Source organism: Python bivittatus, unplaced genomic scaffold, assembly GCF_059951505.1.
Source record: "Python bivittatus isolate LINGU-HERP-01145 unplaced genomic scaffold, Pbiv_v1 ctg000820_np1212, whole genome shotgun sequence".
Lineage (NCBI taxonomy): Eukaryota > Metazoa > Chordata > Lepidosauria > Squamata > Pythonidae > Python > Python bivittatus.
Window position 1 is genome coordinate 742,510 of NW_028277107.1, and position 17,064 is coordinate 759,573.

Below are 17,064 nucleotides of genomic sequence, written 5' to 3' on the forward strand. Positions count from 1 at the left end.
GTTTTACATTTTGGATATTATGTGTATCAAATAAAATTCTATCTCTCATTCCTTTTCAGATCAATTACAATTTTGTTTCCCAGACTCTGACTGATAAAACTCAGTCTCCTTTCTTCTACCCGATGCTCCCTCCTGAAGGAGTCCAGTACCCGGGGGTGGTCAAGCTGCTCCTTCATTTCAGGTGGACCTTGGTGGGTCTCCTTGCTCCAGACACTGACAATGGACAATTGTTCTTGAGGACAATGAGCTCCATGCTGATAAGGAACAGCATTTGTCCAGTTTTCTCACAAAACTTTTCCAAAACAATCTATCATGTTGTCATAAGTGACCATCCATACCGCAAGTGGAGACAAGTGAATGTCTTTCTTTATGGCGCTGAAGCGTATTCATTCAATATAGGGCTAATCATTTTACAAGAAGTCTTTGAAACTTTTAAGGAACCAGTTACAGGAAAAGTCCTGATCACAACAATCCGATGGGACTTCACTATTTTTTTGGCACATGATGTCTTTCCCATTCAATTCATCCATAGCATTTTTTCCTTTCTCATGAAGAGAAACCACATGGGTAAGTATGGTGACGTGATCCATTTCATGCCTGTCATGCATTACCTTGCACAGACATCTTTTAGATGCTCCTACACCAAGGATGCCTTTTCAGTGAAAGTCTGGAGATGGTGCACAGAGAGAGAAAAGCTGGAGGCTTTGCCTCAGGAGATCATTGATCGGGTCCTGTGTCTGGACAACTATTTCATTTACAACACCATCTGGGCTGTGGCACGGGCCTTACACAAAGCCTATTTCCTGAGATCTAAGAGGACAATGATCAATGATGGGAAGAACTTGGAGACTCTAAGGCTGAAGGCTTGGCAGGTATTTATTTTCTCCTGTACAACTCTCTTCTGCAACTAAGAATCAGTGTTACAAATGTAAGAATTAGGTTCCTATTCTCAAAATAAAATAAAATAAAAATTAAATTCAAAGACAAACATTATATTGAATTCCAACTTTCCATTCTTCTTTTGAATTCCCTTCAGTTTTTTCCTTCCTTTGTCAATAGATTCTCCTTTCAAACTTCATTTGGAAGAAATAATTTGGACGTCTTCAGCATTTAGGCATCCTTTCTCTCATTCAATCAAATGTCATTTCATATCCTGGCAATAATGGTTTTTTGGTTAATCTATTGTTTTGCTTGTGTGTCTCCCTTCTCTGACTTTTCTCCTGGCAAGCAGGAGCACCACCATCTCCCACCCAATCCAGTCCCCTCCATTCCAGTGATCTGTGGAGTGTATTAGACAGTGTCACCCTTCTGACCCCTCCTCTGCTGGGCTGCCCCTCTGCTGCAGGACTGCCTTGGCCCAGACAGAGTCCCATTTCTAGGTTAAAACAGTTTTATTCCTTTGATGCTGCTTTAGATTTTCACTAGAATTGGAGAAAGGAAAAGATCACAGCAAGTGGCAGAACATGGCCAACATTTTCTGGGCTGATAAACGATGTAGGATAAAGCCCAGTGAGGACTTCAATGGCTAGACTGGAAAGTGGAAAGTATCTGGAAAAAGAAAAGAGGGAAGGAAAGTAGATGGACATTCTCTGGGAGTTGAGCTTAACTGGCAGGAAGCTGCTGGAGAGTTGGGGTTCTTCTCCTGGTTAAGTGACTGATCTATCCACCTGAGGCAGAGTTCATCTAGCAGAACAGACCAGTAAAGCAAAGGCATCCATAGTAAAGCTCAAGTTGAGCAAAGAACAACATTGTGTCTCTTGTGAGGAGCTTTGTGTTCCCTTTTGACACCCCTGGGCAGAATTCTTCGGGTGTGGTTGTGCACAACATGATTTTTTTTGGGGGGGGGGTTCTTAACTTTTAACCAGCACAAAATACGAGAGGGAAGAGTACACGGATATTCTCTGGGAGTTAAGCTTAACTGGCAGGAGGCTGATGGGGAGTTGGGGTTCTTCTCCTGGTCAAGCAACCCATCTATCAGCCTGAGACAGAGTTCCTCTAGCAGAACATGCAGGAGAGCAAAGGAATCCATAGTAATCCTCAAGGTGAACAAAAATGTTTCTCTTTGTGAGCTTCCCATTCACCTGTAGAGAGATGGAACAATGTTGTGTCTCTGTGTTCCCTTTTGACATCACCGGGCAGAATTCTTCCGGTGTAGTTATGCCCGACATCATTTTTCTTTGGGTTCTTAAGTTTTGACTTTTCTCCATAGTACTTCATCCTCCAATTCTTCTCCCAGAACCACCCTGTAGATAAATAGGGCTGACTCAGAGTAAGTAATTGGCCTGAACTCTGCTGAGGGGGGCATTCAATCCCTTGTCCCAACAGTCCTCATCCAACCCCTGAGCCACTAAACCTCCTTGGCAAAGGTTTGAAAGGAACCTGGTAGCACATTCAGCAGTTGGATTTCTGCCTGTTAAGGGTGGATCTCAGAAGTTGCTTCATAAACTCAGCACCATGTTTTTGTTGCTGTTGTTTTACTTGTACTGTGCATGTGTCTGAATCTGTGTTCCTGGATGTTTATCAGCTGAGACAGATTCTGCAAAGACCAGGATCATTCCTTTCCCCTTTCTCCACTATCATCAGCTCTCAGCTCTTGAAGTTTATTTTGTGCATTAAACGACTTGTATCTTTTTCTGAAGATACTCTCCTTCTGAGAGATTTATTCCATCACACCTTCTTCTAGCTACAGAAAAGGCAAGAAAAGCTGAGAGAAAGAAGTGCTTGCAGTCCCTCTTGAGTGAAAGAGGACATTTCTCTTCAAAAAAGATTCAGATCCTCATGACCAAACAGGCTCTATGCAGATTCAGGAAGAGGAACTATGGGGATGACTGAGGGAATCCCCCATAAAAAAAAGTCAGGGGGCCACTCTGCTGCATCTGTGTTTGTGTGTGTGTGTGTGTGTGTGTGTGTAATTATGCACTTCCTTACAGAAGTATATAGAGGAAGATCACCAAGATCACCTTAAAAAAATATTGTAGTTCAGAAATAGCAAATTAGATGCAATCAGAGAGATTCTCCAATAGCTTCTTGCTTTGTTCAACAATGGAGCTCACTTGAACCATTTTTGAGAAGTGTTTTCATGTTGGTTATTAAGAACTGGAGCCTCCAAGAAGAACAATTCTCTTTAGAAAATAATTTTCTAAGTTATTATAGGGACCTGTGCTTTGAAGAAGAACAAAATCAAAATAATAATTAATAACTGATTGGTTGATTGGTTATGTGCCATCAAATCATTTTTAACTCCTAGTGATCGCATAGATAGATTTTCTCCAAGACAATATATCCCTAACCTCTTCTTTCAAGTCTCCCAATGGTTCACTCATTGCCCCTGTAACTGAGTCCCTCCACCTTGCTGCTGCTCTTCCTCTTCTTCCCTTTCCTTCCACCTTTCTCAGCATTAAAGCCTCCTCCAGAAAGCTGGGTCTTCACATAATGGGTCTGAAGTAGGATCATTTGAGCTTGGTAACTTGTGCCTCAACTGAGAACTCCTGAGTTGGTCCATCGGTTTGTTTTGGCATTACTGGGCAGAATTCATCCGGTGTGGTTGTGCACAACATCATTTTTCTTTGGGTTCTTAAGTTTTGACTTTTCTCCATAGCACTTCATTTTCCAATTCTTCTCCCAGAACCACCCTGTAGATAAATTGGGCTAACTCAGAGTAAGCAATTGGCCTGAATAATGGTGAGGGGGGCATCCAATCCTTTGTCTCTACAGTCCTGGTCCAACTCCTGAGCCACTAAACCTCCTTGGCAAAGGTTTGAAAGGAACCTGGTAGCACATTCAGCAGTTGGATTTCTGCCTGTTAAGGGTGGATCTCAGAAGTTGCTTCATAAACTCAGCACCATGTTTTTGTTGCTGTTGTTTTACTTGTACTGTGTGTGTGTCTGAATCTGTGTTCCTGGATGTTTATCAGCTGAGACAGATTCTTCAAATGCCAGGATCATTCCTTTCCCCTTTCTCCACTATCATCAACTCTCAGCTCTTGATGTTTATTTTTCTACATTAAATGACTTGCAACTTTTTCTGAAGATACTTTCATTCTGAGAGAAGATTTATCCAGCACTCCTTCTTCTAGCTACAAAAAAGGCAAGAAAAGCTGAGAGAAAGAAGAGTTTGCAGTCCCTCTTGAGTGACAGGGAGCATTTCTCTTCAAGCAAGAGGCAGATCCTCATGACCAAACAGGCTCTGCACAAGTTCAGCAAGGGGAACTGTTGGGATGGCTGAGTGACTCCTATATAAAAATCCAGAGAGACCACTCTGCTGCATCCATCTGTGTGTGTGTGTGCGCGTGTGTAATTGTGCACTTTCTTACAGAAGCATATAGAGTAAGATCATCAAGATCACCTAGAAAAAAAATTGTAGTTCAGAAAAACCAAATTAGATGGAATCAGAGAGATTCTCCAATAGCTCCTTGCTTTGTTCAACAATGGAGCTCACTTGAACCATTTCTGAAATGTGTTTTCATGTTGGTTATTAAGAACTGGAGCCTCCAAGAACACCAATTCTCTTCAGAAAATAATTTTCTAAGTTATTATATGGGCCTGTGCTTTGAAGAAGGCCAAAATAAAAATAATTTATTGGTTATTAATTAATTGGTTAACGGAGCTGGCGTCGCGGCGGTACGGTGTGCGATCGGAGCTGGCGTCGCGGCGGTACGGTGTGCGATCTGGAGCTCCCAAGATCGCAGCTGATATCTCCGATGCTGGACGGTCCCGAAGGACCTAAGCCGTCCCGTAGAGACGGCGACTAGATAGGGCACGTCCTGTTGATCCCAGGGATATCGCAAAATCTCTGGTTGATCCGGGAGAAGCCCTGAAACCAGCGACGGAGTGGCAGCCATTGAGACTGCAAAAGCCGGGACAGCTCCAAACGGAAGAAGAAAGTGTGCCAACCGGGTGAGATGGACCTTTATTATTCAATTTTGCTTAGAGAACACCCTAAGTAATCCAAAGTGAATTTTTAAAAGTGAAGAAAAGTGGGACTAAGCGGCGAGATTAAGCCTTTGGGAAAATTCTTTTTAGTTATTTAACTTTCCCTTTTTATGGACTTGAATCTGGCACAGTGTGGTTTATTCCATTTTTAAACTCAACTGGACTGGCTTTTCTGTTTGATACTCAATAATTTCTGATTTCAAGCATTAGGACTAAGATTTTTTTTTTAGTGTTTTAAGAAGCATATTTCTTTTTCTCTTCTTTTCCCTTTTTTTTTTTTTTTTTTCCTCTCCTTTCTCTCTGGCTGGGAAAGAGGAAAAGCGAAGTGAAAGCTAATGAAAGAAAGTAGCACTGCCACCTAGAGGCTTGGATATATATATATATATTGTTTTTTCTACTGTGACTTGTTTTACTCATACTCAAGGACTCTTAAAAAGATAGCGAAGTGCATCATAAACTGTTTATATAGGTGCCACCTGAATATTTATAAACAAGATAGCGGAGAGTGGATTCTGAAAATGTTTAAGGTGGAAAGCCTGATTTAGTCACAAGAGCCTTGGACATTTAGTGGCAGTAGCGTACTTCTTGCTAGAGCCTTGGTTTTTTTTTTTTTTTTTAAAGGAAAAGAAATTTAGCTTTCTTTTCCCCTTCCTTTAATTTTTTTTAACTGTATACTATTGGATTAAGGCGGACAAGTGCCTGAAGGTTTTTCCTTTTCCATTCCCTTTTATTTCCAGGTTTATTTTTATCTCCTTTTTATTGTTTTTCATTTCCACTTTGTGGAATAGTATCTGTGGTTCTTGCCTTGTTCTCTCCCTTTTTTCTTTTTTCTGCAGCTTTAAGCATCAAGATGAGCAAGAAAATAACAGCCCCAATCCCATCAACGTCAGTAGCTTCCTCTTCACCTCCTGGGAGACAACGTTCAATTCAGACAATGATACAATATGAAAAAGAGAAGGAAGTGACATTACAGGCAATTATGCAAGAAATTCAGAAGATTGGAAAGAGGACGGAGAATATTGAGCATAGAATTGAAAAGACAGATGAAAGTATACAACAGATGATGACAAAATATGAGGAGAGATTTAAGAAAATTGAAGATGAAGACACACAAAGAGATAAGAAAATTGGAGATATTGATACTCGACTGAGTGAAGTCGAAAAAGCCAGGAGTGACTTGCTAGGATGGGAAATTGATAAATCAGAATACTATTTGAGATTTCAAAACATAGAGGAAGGAAAAGGTGAAAACCTTGCGGAAATAATGACAGAAATACTGGCAGAAGCATTGGAGATAACCACAGAGAAGATGTCGGATGGGATGGATGAAATCTTTCGTGTATATACGAGATATGCAATGAGAAATAAACTACCAAGAGAAGTACACATAAGATTTACTAAAAAAACTATTAAGGCACAGATACTCCAGGTGGCAAGAGAGAAAACACTAAAGTACAAAGATAAAGAAATTGTAGTCCTGAAGCAGGTGCCAAGAAAAGTAAGAGATATAAGAAGGCAATACTCATTCCTGACTAAAGAGCTACTTAGAAGAGGAGTAAACTACAGATGGCTGATTCCAGAAGGTCTTCAGTTCACTTGGCAGGAGCAAAGACAAAGAGTTGATACAGTCCAAAAAGCAGAGCTATTCTATTCAGAATTTTTTAAAGGAAAAGAAGAAGACACACAAAAGGAAGAGTCGTTAATTGAGTTTCAAGAAGAAGGTGCAGCAGTAACTGGAAAAGAAAAAGAAGAAAGTGGGGGAGATGGTGCTCCTAGAGAACAACGAGAAGTAAGATCTACTAGAGCAATTAAACCCTCGTATAAAGCCTAACATGGAGGAAAGAAAATTGATTACGATCAATATAAATGGACTTAATTTGGCTATTAAAAGAAGGAAAGTATTTCATAAATTAGAGAAGTTAAAGTTTGATATAATTTGTCTGCAAGAAGTACATATCAAAAAACAACACGAATATTTGTTGCAGCAAAAAAAAATGGGTAAATTATTCACTTCCTTGCCACAATGTAAAAAAAGAGGTGTGGTCCTATATATTAGAGATACAATGCCAGCAGAACAAATCTATGCGGATGATGATGGAAGGATTTTGATGGTTGAAATAATAGATAATAATGTTAAAACTCTTTTAATTGCAATTTATGCGCCTAATGACAATCAAGAAAAATTTTATAGGAAATTACATATGAAAATAGCTGAATTGGATTATGTTAATATTTGTATGATGGGAGATTTTAATGGAATAATGAATGATCAATTAGACTATAAAACACAGAAATTGACAAAGAGAACTAGGAAGACATTGCCAAAATCCTTCCTTCGAATGACAGAAGAAATAGACTTGAAAGATGCTTGGAGAGAAAGAAACCCAGCAAACAAACAATATACTTTTTATTCAGACAGACATGCATCTTGGTCTAGAATTGACATGATATGGATGTCAGCGGATTTATTTGCTAACATTCGAGAAATTGAAATACAAACAAGTATTTGGGCCGACCACAACCCAATGGTAGTTATCTGGAAAGGACAACGGAAGAGATCTAGATGGACTTTAAATAACAGGATACTAAAAGAAAAAGATTTCAAACAAAAAATAGAGAAAGAACTTACCTTCTTTTTTAATGTAAATAAAAAAGAGGATACATCATTACAGAATCTTTGGGATACAATGAAGGCTTATACAAGAGGTTTAATAATAGATTATACAAGGAAAAGAAACATAACGCAGAAAAAGACTTTTAAACTATTGGAGGATGACCATAAAAAATTGGAAGAAGAGTTACAGAAATCCCCGCAAAAAAGATATTAAAGCTAAAATGGATTTAATTAAACATAAAATGGGATTAATGGAAAAGGAGGAGCTGGCACAAAAAATTAGAAGTGCTAAACAGAATTATTTTGAAGATGCAAATAAACCAGGTAGATGGTTAGCTTATAAACTGAGAAAAGAGAGAGAATCAAAAAGGATTAATCAATTGATAAATGAAGAAGGACAGATCTGCTTTGGTAATGAGGACAAGAAAAAAATTATACAAGATTACTATGGAAAATTGTACTATCAAGAGAATGTACAAGAAGAAGAAGTAAGACAACATTTACAGAAAGCGAAATTACCTCAGATACCTAAAGACATTGAAATAATGTTAGAGGGGAATATAACTATGATGGAACTAACAGAAGCTCTAAAAAAGCAGAATGTCGGGAAAGCCCCGGGTCCAGATGGGCTGCCAGTGGAATTTTACAAAACCTTCCAGGACATATTGAGCCTTCAACTATTGGAAGTTATGAATGAAGTTATGACAAAGAAGAGGATACCCCAAACATGGACTGAAGCATATATTACACTTATACCAAAGGAGGACACTGACCCACAACAGGTTAAAAATTATAGACCTATATCTCTACTAAATTCAGATTATAAAATTTTTGCTTCAATATTGGCAGAAAGACTAAAAAGATATTTAAATAATTTTATCCATGCCGATCAAAACGGATTTTTGCCAAAGAGACAAATTAAAGACAACATGAGAGTAATTCTGGACACACTGGAATACTATGAGGCACACCCTGAAAAGCAAATGGCCCTGATATTTTTAGACGCACAAAAAGCCTTTGACAACGTGAATTGGCGATTTATGCTACTGCAACTGGAACAAATGGGCTTTGGTAGAAAATTTACCCAAGCCATTGAAACAATATATCATAAACAGACTGCAAAAATCATGATAAATGGAGATTTAACAGAACAGATAGACATAACAAAAGGGACGAGACAAGGTTGTCCACTATCGCCCTTGTTGTTTGTCTTAACACTAGAAGTGTTGAACAGGAATATAAGAGAAGAGAAAGAAATAAAAGGAATGAAGATTAAAAGGAAGAGTACAAATTGCAAGCTTTTGCAGATGACCTAGTATTTATACTAGAGGACCCACTGGAAACAGCACCTAAATTAGTTGAAAAGATAGAAGAATATGGAAAAGTAGCAGGACTAAAAATAAATAAAGACAAAACAAAGATATTAATAAAGAATATGCTAGCAAGGCAAAAGAAAGAATTGGAAGAAGTCTTGGAAATACAGGTTACAAACAGGGTTAAATACCTAGGGATATACATTACACCAAGATGTAGTACATTGAAGGAGGATAATTATCTTAAACTTAAACGACAGATTGTAATAGATCTGACAAAATGGGAGAATTTACAATTATCAATGACTGGGAGAATATCCACTATTAAGATGAATATATTGCCTAGGATATTATATTTATTCCAGACAATTCCAATTCGTTTAGGGAAAGAGTTTTTTGATGATTTAAATAAAATTGTATTGAAATATATCTGGCAGGGCAAAAAAGCAAGAATAAAGCTTAAATTACTACAAGATGCAAGAGTAAGAGGTGGGTTTGCCTTGCCTAACTGGGAATTATACTATCAGGCGACAAATCTGATGTGGGTAAAGGACTGGATAACTTTAAGAAATAATAGACTATTGACTTTAGAGGGACATGACCTGTTGTTGGGCTGGCATGCTTTCTTATGGTATAAGGGAACGAAAACACAGGGCTACTTTAGAAGGCACTATATTCGAGAGGCATTGTTTTTAAACTGGGAGAAGATAAGAAGACAATATTATTTAAAAGTTCCACGATGGATATCCACTATTGAAGCTTTTTCTTATCCAATAACATATAAAAAGGAACAAACAGTTAGATATACTGAGATATTGAATGAAAAGGGTGAACTTAAAACTATGCAAGCGTTAGAAGAACAAGGTATAAAAATGAACTGGTTTTCATATTTGCAAATACAATCTAGATTTGATAAAGATTTTAAAACAGAAGGTATCTATGATGAGCTGACTGTTTTAGATAAAATTTTGATGGGCACTGATGAAAAGGTGATTAAAAAACTTTATGGACATTTACTAGAATTTAAGATGGAGGAAGAACAGGTTAAAGATACAATGATTGCATGGGGGAAAAATTTTGGATATGGAATTGATTTAGAGAAGTGGCAAAAACTATGGTTTCAAAACTATAAAATGACAATGTCAACTGCATATAAAGAAAACTTGTATAAGATGTTTTATAGGTGGCATTTACCTCCAGCAAGGATTGCGAGAATGTATAAGAACAAGTCTGATAAATGTTGGAAGTGTCATCAGAAGCCCGGTACATATTACCATATGTGGTGGACATGTCCAGAAGCTAAAAGATATTGGATTAAAATCCACACATGGTTGGAAAAAATGACAAAACAACATATAGACTTTAAACCAGAGACATTTCTATTAGGAATTATACCTGAAACATATAGTAAAGAACTGAAATATTTGATTGTAAATGTTTTGACAGCGGCTAGAATTGTATTTGCTAAAAACTGGAAAAATGAAAAAGTACCTATGCAGGAGGAAGTTATTAAGAAAATTATGGAATGTGCAGAGATGAGTAAATTAACATTTGAAATTAGAGAGCAAGAAGATAAACAATTCTATATGATATGGGATCTGTTTTATCAATGGCTGGATGAAAAGATATAGTAATGTAATAGATCAGCAAATTATATAATAGAAACTTGACAAACTGATGTAAATTACTATATATATATATATATATAATCAATGGATAAAAATGATATAAATCTTATTATGAAAGCTGATGTTATAGACTAGTAACAAATGAATAATAATTGATAATTGATAAATATATAAATATATGTTAGATAGATGACATGAGATTTTATATAAATGATGAGTGAAGACTATGAAAGGATGGCACAAATGATTGGTAACTGGCTGACACACGGTTTAAAATGGAAGATGGTTTTTTTTTAATGTTTTTTATGTTATTGTTTGTATGTGTTTGTTGTAAAAAATAAAAAAAATATATTAAAAAAAAAAATTAATTGGTTAATAACTGATTGATTGATTATGTGCCATCAAATCATTTTCAACTCCTAGCGATCACATAGATCGATTTTCTCCAAGACAATCTATCCCTAACCTTCCAAGTCTCCCACTGGTTCACTCATTGCCCCTGTAACTGAGTCCCTCCACCTTGCTGCTGGTCTTCCTCTTCTTCTCTTTGTTTCCACCTTTCCCGGCATTACAGCCTCCTCCAGAAAGCTGGGTCTTCACATAATGTGTCTGAAGTAGGATCGTTTGAGCCTGGTAATTTGTGCCTTGAGTGAGAACTCTGAGTTGATCCACCAGTTTGTTTTCTTGGCCGTGCATCGTATTCTCAGGAGTCTTCTCCAGCACCAGCATTCAAAAGAGTCAAGACTCTTCCTATCCTGCTTCTTTAAAGTCCAACTTTCGCTTTCAAAGAGTATCACAGGGAATACCATGCCTTGCACAATTCTGATCTTTGTAGGTATAGACACATCATGTCTTTTGAATATCTTTTCCAAGGCCTTCATGGCTGCTGTACCAAGTGTTAGTCTGTGGCGTGTTTCTTGAGTGCTTGTTCCTTTACTGTTGATAGTTGATCCTAAAAGGCAGAAGCTCTCCACCACTTTCATATCTTCATTGTCAATTCTAAGGCTGGTTCCTCTACCTGTTGCATTAGTTTGGCCTTCTTATATTTAAATTTTGTCCCATGTTGTCACTGTGCTCAGTGTTTCTTCATTACTATTCGAAGCTAATGATATAGAGGGCAAATAGTAACATAATTGGAAGTTCTGGAAACTTTACCACAAAGAATATTTGAGGCTGACACATAAGGCAATCAGATAGAGATTGGTTAAGCATCTTTAAAATTTTACCCATTACTTCATTCAAGGAGAGAAAGGCGAGGAGTTCAGAGGACATGGGAGTTTTCCAGAATGATCCCTTGACACCATGGTCAGCTACAGGAGAAGGCGGAAAGAGGAAGAGAGAGGCTCTTGGCATAGGGCAGCAGAGCAAAATGTTGGAGGCTTCCTCCAACATCAATGAGGGAGATAAATTTCTATGACTTAACATTAACACACAATACATTAACATTAATACACTCTCACACATGTGCTAAGAGGGAGTACACAAGGAAGCTCTTTGGGTAGTAATAATGAAATAGAGGGAATGGTTCTGGATTGGAGATGGACAGAGGGAGAAAAGAGTCACCTTTCCTTGCAGGGCTAGGCTGCTTCTGCTCACCAGTCTGGTCTTCAAGGGTCAGTGATGGTTCCACCAACACTCACAGGGGAGCAAAGAGAGGGCTTCTCTATGTGCAGCTTCATGTTGGTGCCCTTTCCCTGGGTCCCCTCAGTGGGTTTCTTGGTTTCTAGACTTCATGTAGATACCCTTTGCCATAACTACATGGGTTTACCAAATGCAGCAAGAAGCATTGTAATTGAGTAGAGTTGAAGGAGATTTGTGCACAATCTTTGTTCAGAAAGACCATCTTTGGATCTTTTTAACATGATTTTTACTTCCTGTTGTCACTTGGCTAGGCAGTCTGTAAAGTGATTTAGAGCTACTAAGCAGTGAAGGAAAGGAACAAGCCATTAAAGAGGAAGTGAGTAGGTGATTACATAGCCCAGAGACAGAAGGGGATTTGGGAAAGAAATTCAAAATAACCCTTGCCTGATTTTGTTGCATGTAAATTGGGACAGAGAGAAACTTGGGCAGGCTTTCAAGATTGATGTCAGTCCCTCCAGGTAGGACAGGTCAAGAAACAGACACTGCAGGGATTCCAGAAATGCTACTTTATAGTTACTGGGTATAATAAGAGAATCTTGAAAGCCTGTCCAAGTTCCTCTCTGTCCCATCTCAGTGTTGGTCCAGTTCATATATAATTAAAGTGTAAGTTAATAGGTTTTAAAATTAAATTGTTTATTAATTATCTTCCTAACAATTTGGAAAATGAATCTGACACATTCATTTTGTATATACTGAGAAAAATCTTCATTCAACCCCAGAAAAAATGAAGGGTCGTACCATAGATTTGTGGATGTCCTGTCTAAAAATACCCATTTTCTCTTCCATTGCAGCTTCATCCCTTCCTTCAAAATTCACAGTTTCACAATAACTCCATAGAAGGGGTCTATTTGGATGAGAAGGGAGATCTGGCCTCAGACCTGGACCTTGTGAACTGGGTGATTTTCTCCAATATGTCTGTCAGCAAAGTGAGGTTTGGGAGTCTAGAAAGACAAGGATCCCAAGGTGTCACGTTTATGATCAACCCAAATGGGATTGCAGAGATGGAAGGACTGAACAAGGTGGGAGAATGTTTATTTCACTCCCTCTGAAGCTCCTAGCACCAGGGTTACATTCTTTGGGCAGGAAGTGGTTTTGAATGTCATCTAGGTTCATTAAGCAAGGCAATATATTCCTTGGGTAGAAGTCAAGGTGTCTACGAGAAATAAACCCTTAAATATTTAAGTAAATCATTCATTAGTTATGTGCAAATATAGGTAGATCAGAGCCATTCAGCAACAAGATTCATTTTGCCAAAGTGAAATATCTCTCCAATCTTTCCTTGAGTAATTTACTATATAAATTTAAATTCTAAATCTAAACATCATTGTCTGTGAAAAATTAGAAGAGAAGATAACAGGGAAGCAACATGCAGGGAAGCAATTTGTTTGATGAACTCCAATGTTCTTACAAACTTCAAAATTTGTACTCTATTGCAGATCACTATGCCATTCTCCCTTAGCCTGCTTCCATAAAATAAATTCCTTTTTTCTGAATGTTCTTCCTCTCTGTCCTCAGCCCCTGCCTCCTTCCAGGTGTGTGGAACGCTGTCGTTCCGGATTCAGGAAGGTGGCTCAGGAAGGGCGGCCCATCTGCTGCTACGACTGTCTTCCTTGTGCAGAAGGAACCATCTCCACAATGGAAGGTGGGTAACACTGAAGGAAAGGGACAGTTCTCAGCAAAGTGTCTTTTCCTTGATCTCTTCAACACAAAGGCTTTTTCAAAGGGACTTTTCAGCTTGACACCTTTCTTGCTCATTTATCTCTGTATTTATGTCATGGTGAGCAATAAGAAATTACCTTTGTGGGTAAACTGGGTTATGAGATGAAAAGATACTGGACCAACTAGGGCTAAAATTACCATGAAGATAGGATTCCCTGTGCTTCATCTTGTCCTCACACCTTTCATGTTTCACTTTGCTAGTCACCCCATTTCTCTGAATAGTGAGAATGACTCTAGTTCCGGGACATAATGACACTGGTTGTGTCTTTGGGAGAGGATTGATCAGGTCTTCTCATAATTGTCCCAAGCTGGATGGAACATTTCTGGTGGCATCTGACATTTATAGCCTCAGATTTCCTGAGAAGCCAAAATAAAGCAACTGTGTACAATTCTGAGCCCAATCACTTCTCTTTGTGCCTCTTTCATTTTCCTTATATTCGCAAAATCCAGAAAACAACATTTCAAGACATGGGTCTTCTACTGAGCAGGGATCATAGACGTGGTGGCCTCAATGGCCCTTCCAGCTCTTGGATGGTGTCTACGTGGGGTGGGAAGAAATAATTCATGAGTTGGGGCTGAGTCATACTTCCTTCTTGCTCTGGCAGGAAGGTGGTCGCTAACTCTTTAGAGCAGGGATGCATGAGAATGTCCCAATGCACCCTGAAACCCCCCCTAAGGTCACCTCCACCTGACTTTTCTTGCTCTGTGTCAAGTGTTTTCTTACTTCTGCTAACATAAACTGTGGTATGTGGTCCTTCTGCAGTTCTTTCCATTGCACGAAGTGGGGTGGGGGGCATTTTGGTCCCTTCGTGCACTGATGAAAACCTAGACTTGTTTTGTTCTTAACAAGTTCAACACTGGAATGGTAAAACAGTGGATCCTTCCTTCCTTCCTTCCTTCCTTCCTTCCTTCCTTCCTTCCTTCCTTCCTTCCTTCCTTCCTTCCTTCCTTCCCTGATGAAACTGACATTAAAAAAACCACATAGTCAAAGGAAGAACAGTTCAGACCATTTCCCCTTCCATCTGGAGGGAATGGAAGAAGCATAACACTCTGGTGGGTGTTATTCAGCATTCCCTGGTCTTCTAAAGTTTTTATGGCTGAGCTGACAATTTTGCCTCCTTCATCAATTTCATCTTTGTCATCCAAGCCATGGAATTGTTTCAGGGCTGAGCTGACAGTTTGGGTTTCCTTGGGAAGTGCATTTGGGAAGGGCGGGGGGTCTCTCCTTTGACACCATGTAACTGAGCCAGTGCCTTGTTTTCCCTAGGAAGATGTCTTTCGATGAGAGGTTTCTAGCTTGGCCCTAAAATTCTCCTTCACTGATCATATGTGGAAACCAAATACTCAGCAGATTAAGCCCAGCCTCTTTGTGAACAGGGGTGGACAGACCCCATCCCTTTCTTACTGCAGACTGATTTCCTTCACATTCAATCATTCACAACATCCCAATTTCCTGATGCATTTCTTTAAAGTATATGATTGATGAGAAATCTTACCCTTGCCTTTTTCAGATGCAGAAAAATGCAAGAAATGCCCAGAAGATCAATATCCAAACATCCATCAAGATCACTGCATACACAAGATTGTAACCTTTCTATCCTATCAAGAAAATCTGGGGATCATCCTGGCTTCCATTACGTTCTTCCTTTCTTTAATAACATGCTTTGTCTTGGGAATCTTCATTAAATTCCAAGAAACGCCTCTAGTGAAAGCCAACAATCAGGACCTCTCTTACATGCTCCTGGTCTCCCTCCTGCTTTCCTTCTTGACCTCCTTCCTCTTCATTGGCCAGCCAAGGAGAACCACCTGCCTCCTCTGACAAACTGCCTTCAGTATCATTTTCTCACTCGCTGTCTCTTCTGTCTTGGCCAAAACAGTCACAGTAGTGTTAGTGTTCATGGCCACAAAACCAGGGAATAAAGTGCAGAGATGGCTGGGGAAGAGCTTGGCCAACTCCATTGTCCTTTTCTGCTCAGGTGTCCAAGTGGTTATCTGCAGCATCTGGCTGGGCACTACTCCCCCCTTCCCTGAGTCTGACATGAACTCACAGTCTGGAGAGATCATCCTGCAGTGCAATGAAGGTTCTGTCCCCCTCTTTTACGTTGCCCTCAGCTACATGGGCTTCCTGTCTGTCATCTGCTTCTTGGTGGCTTTTCTGGCCAAGAACCTCCCTGGGGCCTTCAATGAAGCCAAGCTGATCACCTTCAGCATGCTGGTCTTCTGCAGCATTTGGGTGTCTTTTGTGCCCACTTATCTGAGCACCAAGGGGAAATACATGGTGGCTGTGCAGATCTTCTCCATCTTGGCCTCCAGTGCTGGCCTTCTGGGCTTCATCTTTTTCCCCAAATGCTACATTATTTTTTTAAGACCAGATCTGAATACAAAAGAACATTTGATGTCAAAATAAAATAGAAAATGATTCTTAGATATCTGGTTCCACCTAACAGGTTTTGAAATGTTAAGATTTCTCCAAAAAACAAAACACCAAGTCCTGTGGTTTCAAGTCATGGTAGAAGTGGTCTATCACATTTTAATCCATATGATTTACCCCTTTCCCTTTCCTATTAAGTGTGTAACAAAGTTTTGGGTATGAATGAATGTTGCAACAATCCTTAAATTTCACCTATTGGGTCAGAAGACCTATACGTTTATTCATGCTCCAGAACTATGGCTAATAAATATTCTATTTAGACAAGGAATACTTCCCCTGTGGGTTAATTCCAGCTTCACAAACAAAGAACTGTCTTTTTCTCAAGCAGCACAGTGTGGTCTTATCCACCACTAAATATCCTAATGAAATGCAATTTGACATCTTGACCCTACAATGAGCAGGAGATGTGGTGGAAATTTTGACCTGGTGCCTGGAGGCCGGGAGGAACTGGATCCAGCAGAACAGTTTACAGTTGAATCCCAGCAAGGCAAAGCTGATGCTGCTCCAGACATTTTGTGGTACTGTGGATGTTTGATCTATAGATCTTCATGGGGTGGAGCTTTTCTTGGACTCATGGCTCCTACCGGAAGCCTAGTTGGTTGGGAGAGCTTCAGCAGGTCTGCCAATTGGGCCCATTCCTGAATGCGAGACATTGAAGATTCACATCTTGCCATCTCTCAGCCAGACTACTCTAATTTGCTTTATTTGGGACTGCCCTTGAAGTTGACTCAGAAGCTACAGCTGGCATAGAAGGCGGCTTCCCACTCGCCAACTGGCCCAGGTTGAT

At 39.3% G+C, this 17,064-nt stretch overlaps 1 pseudogene; it reads left to right on the forward strand.

Moving 5' to 3' along the window:
* Positions 1-563: 563 nt before the first annotated feature.
* LOC148214029 (vomeronasal type-2 receptor 26-like) lies at positions 564-16,253 on the forward strand (annotated as a pseudogene).
* The last annotated feature ends 811 nt before the right edge of the window (positions 16,254-17,064 follow it).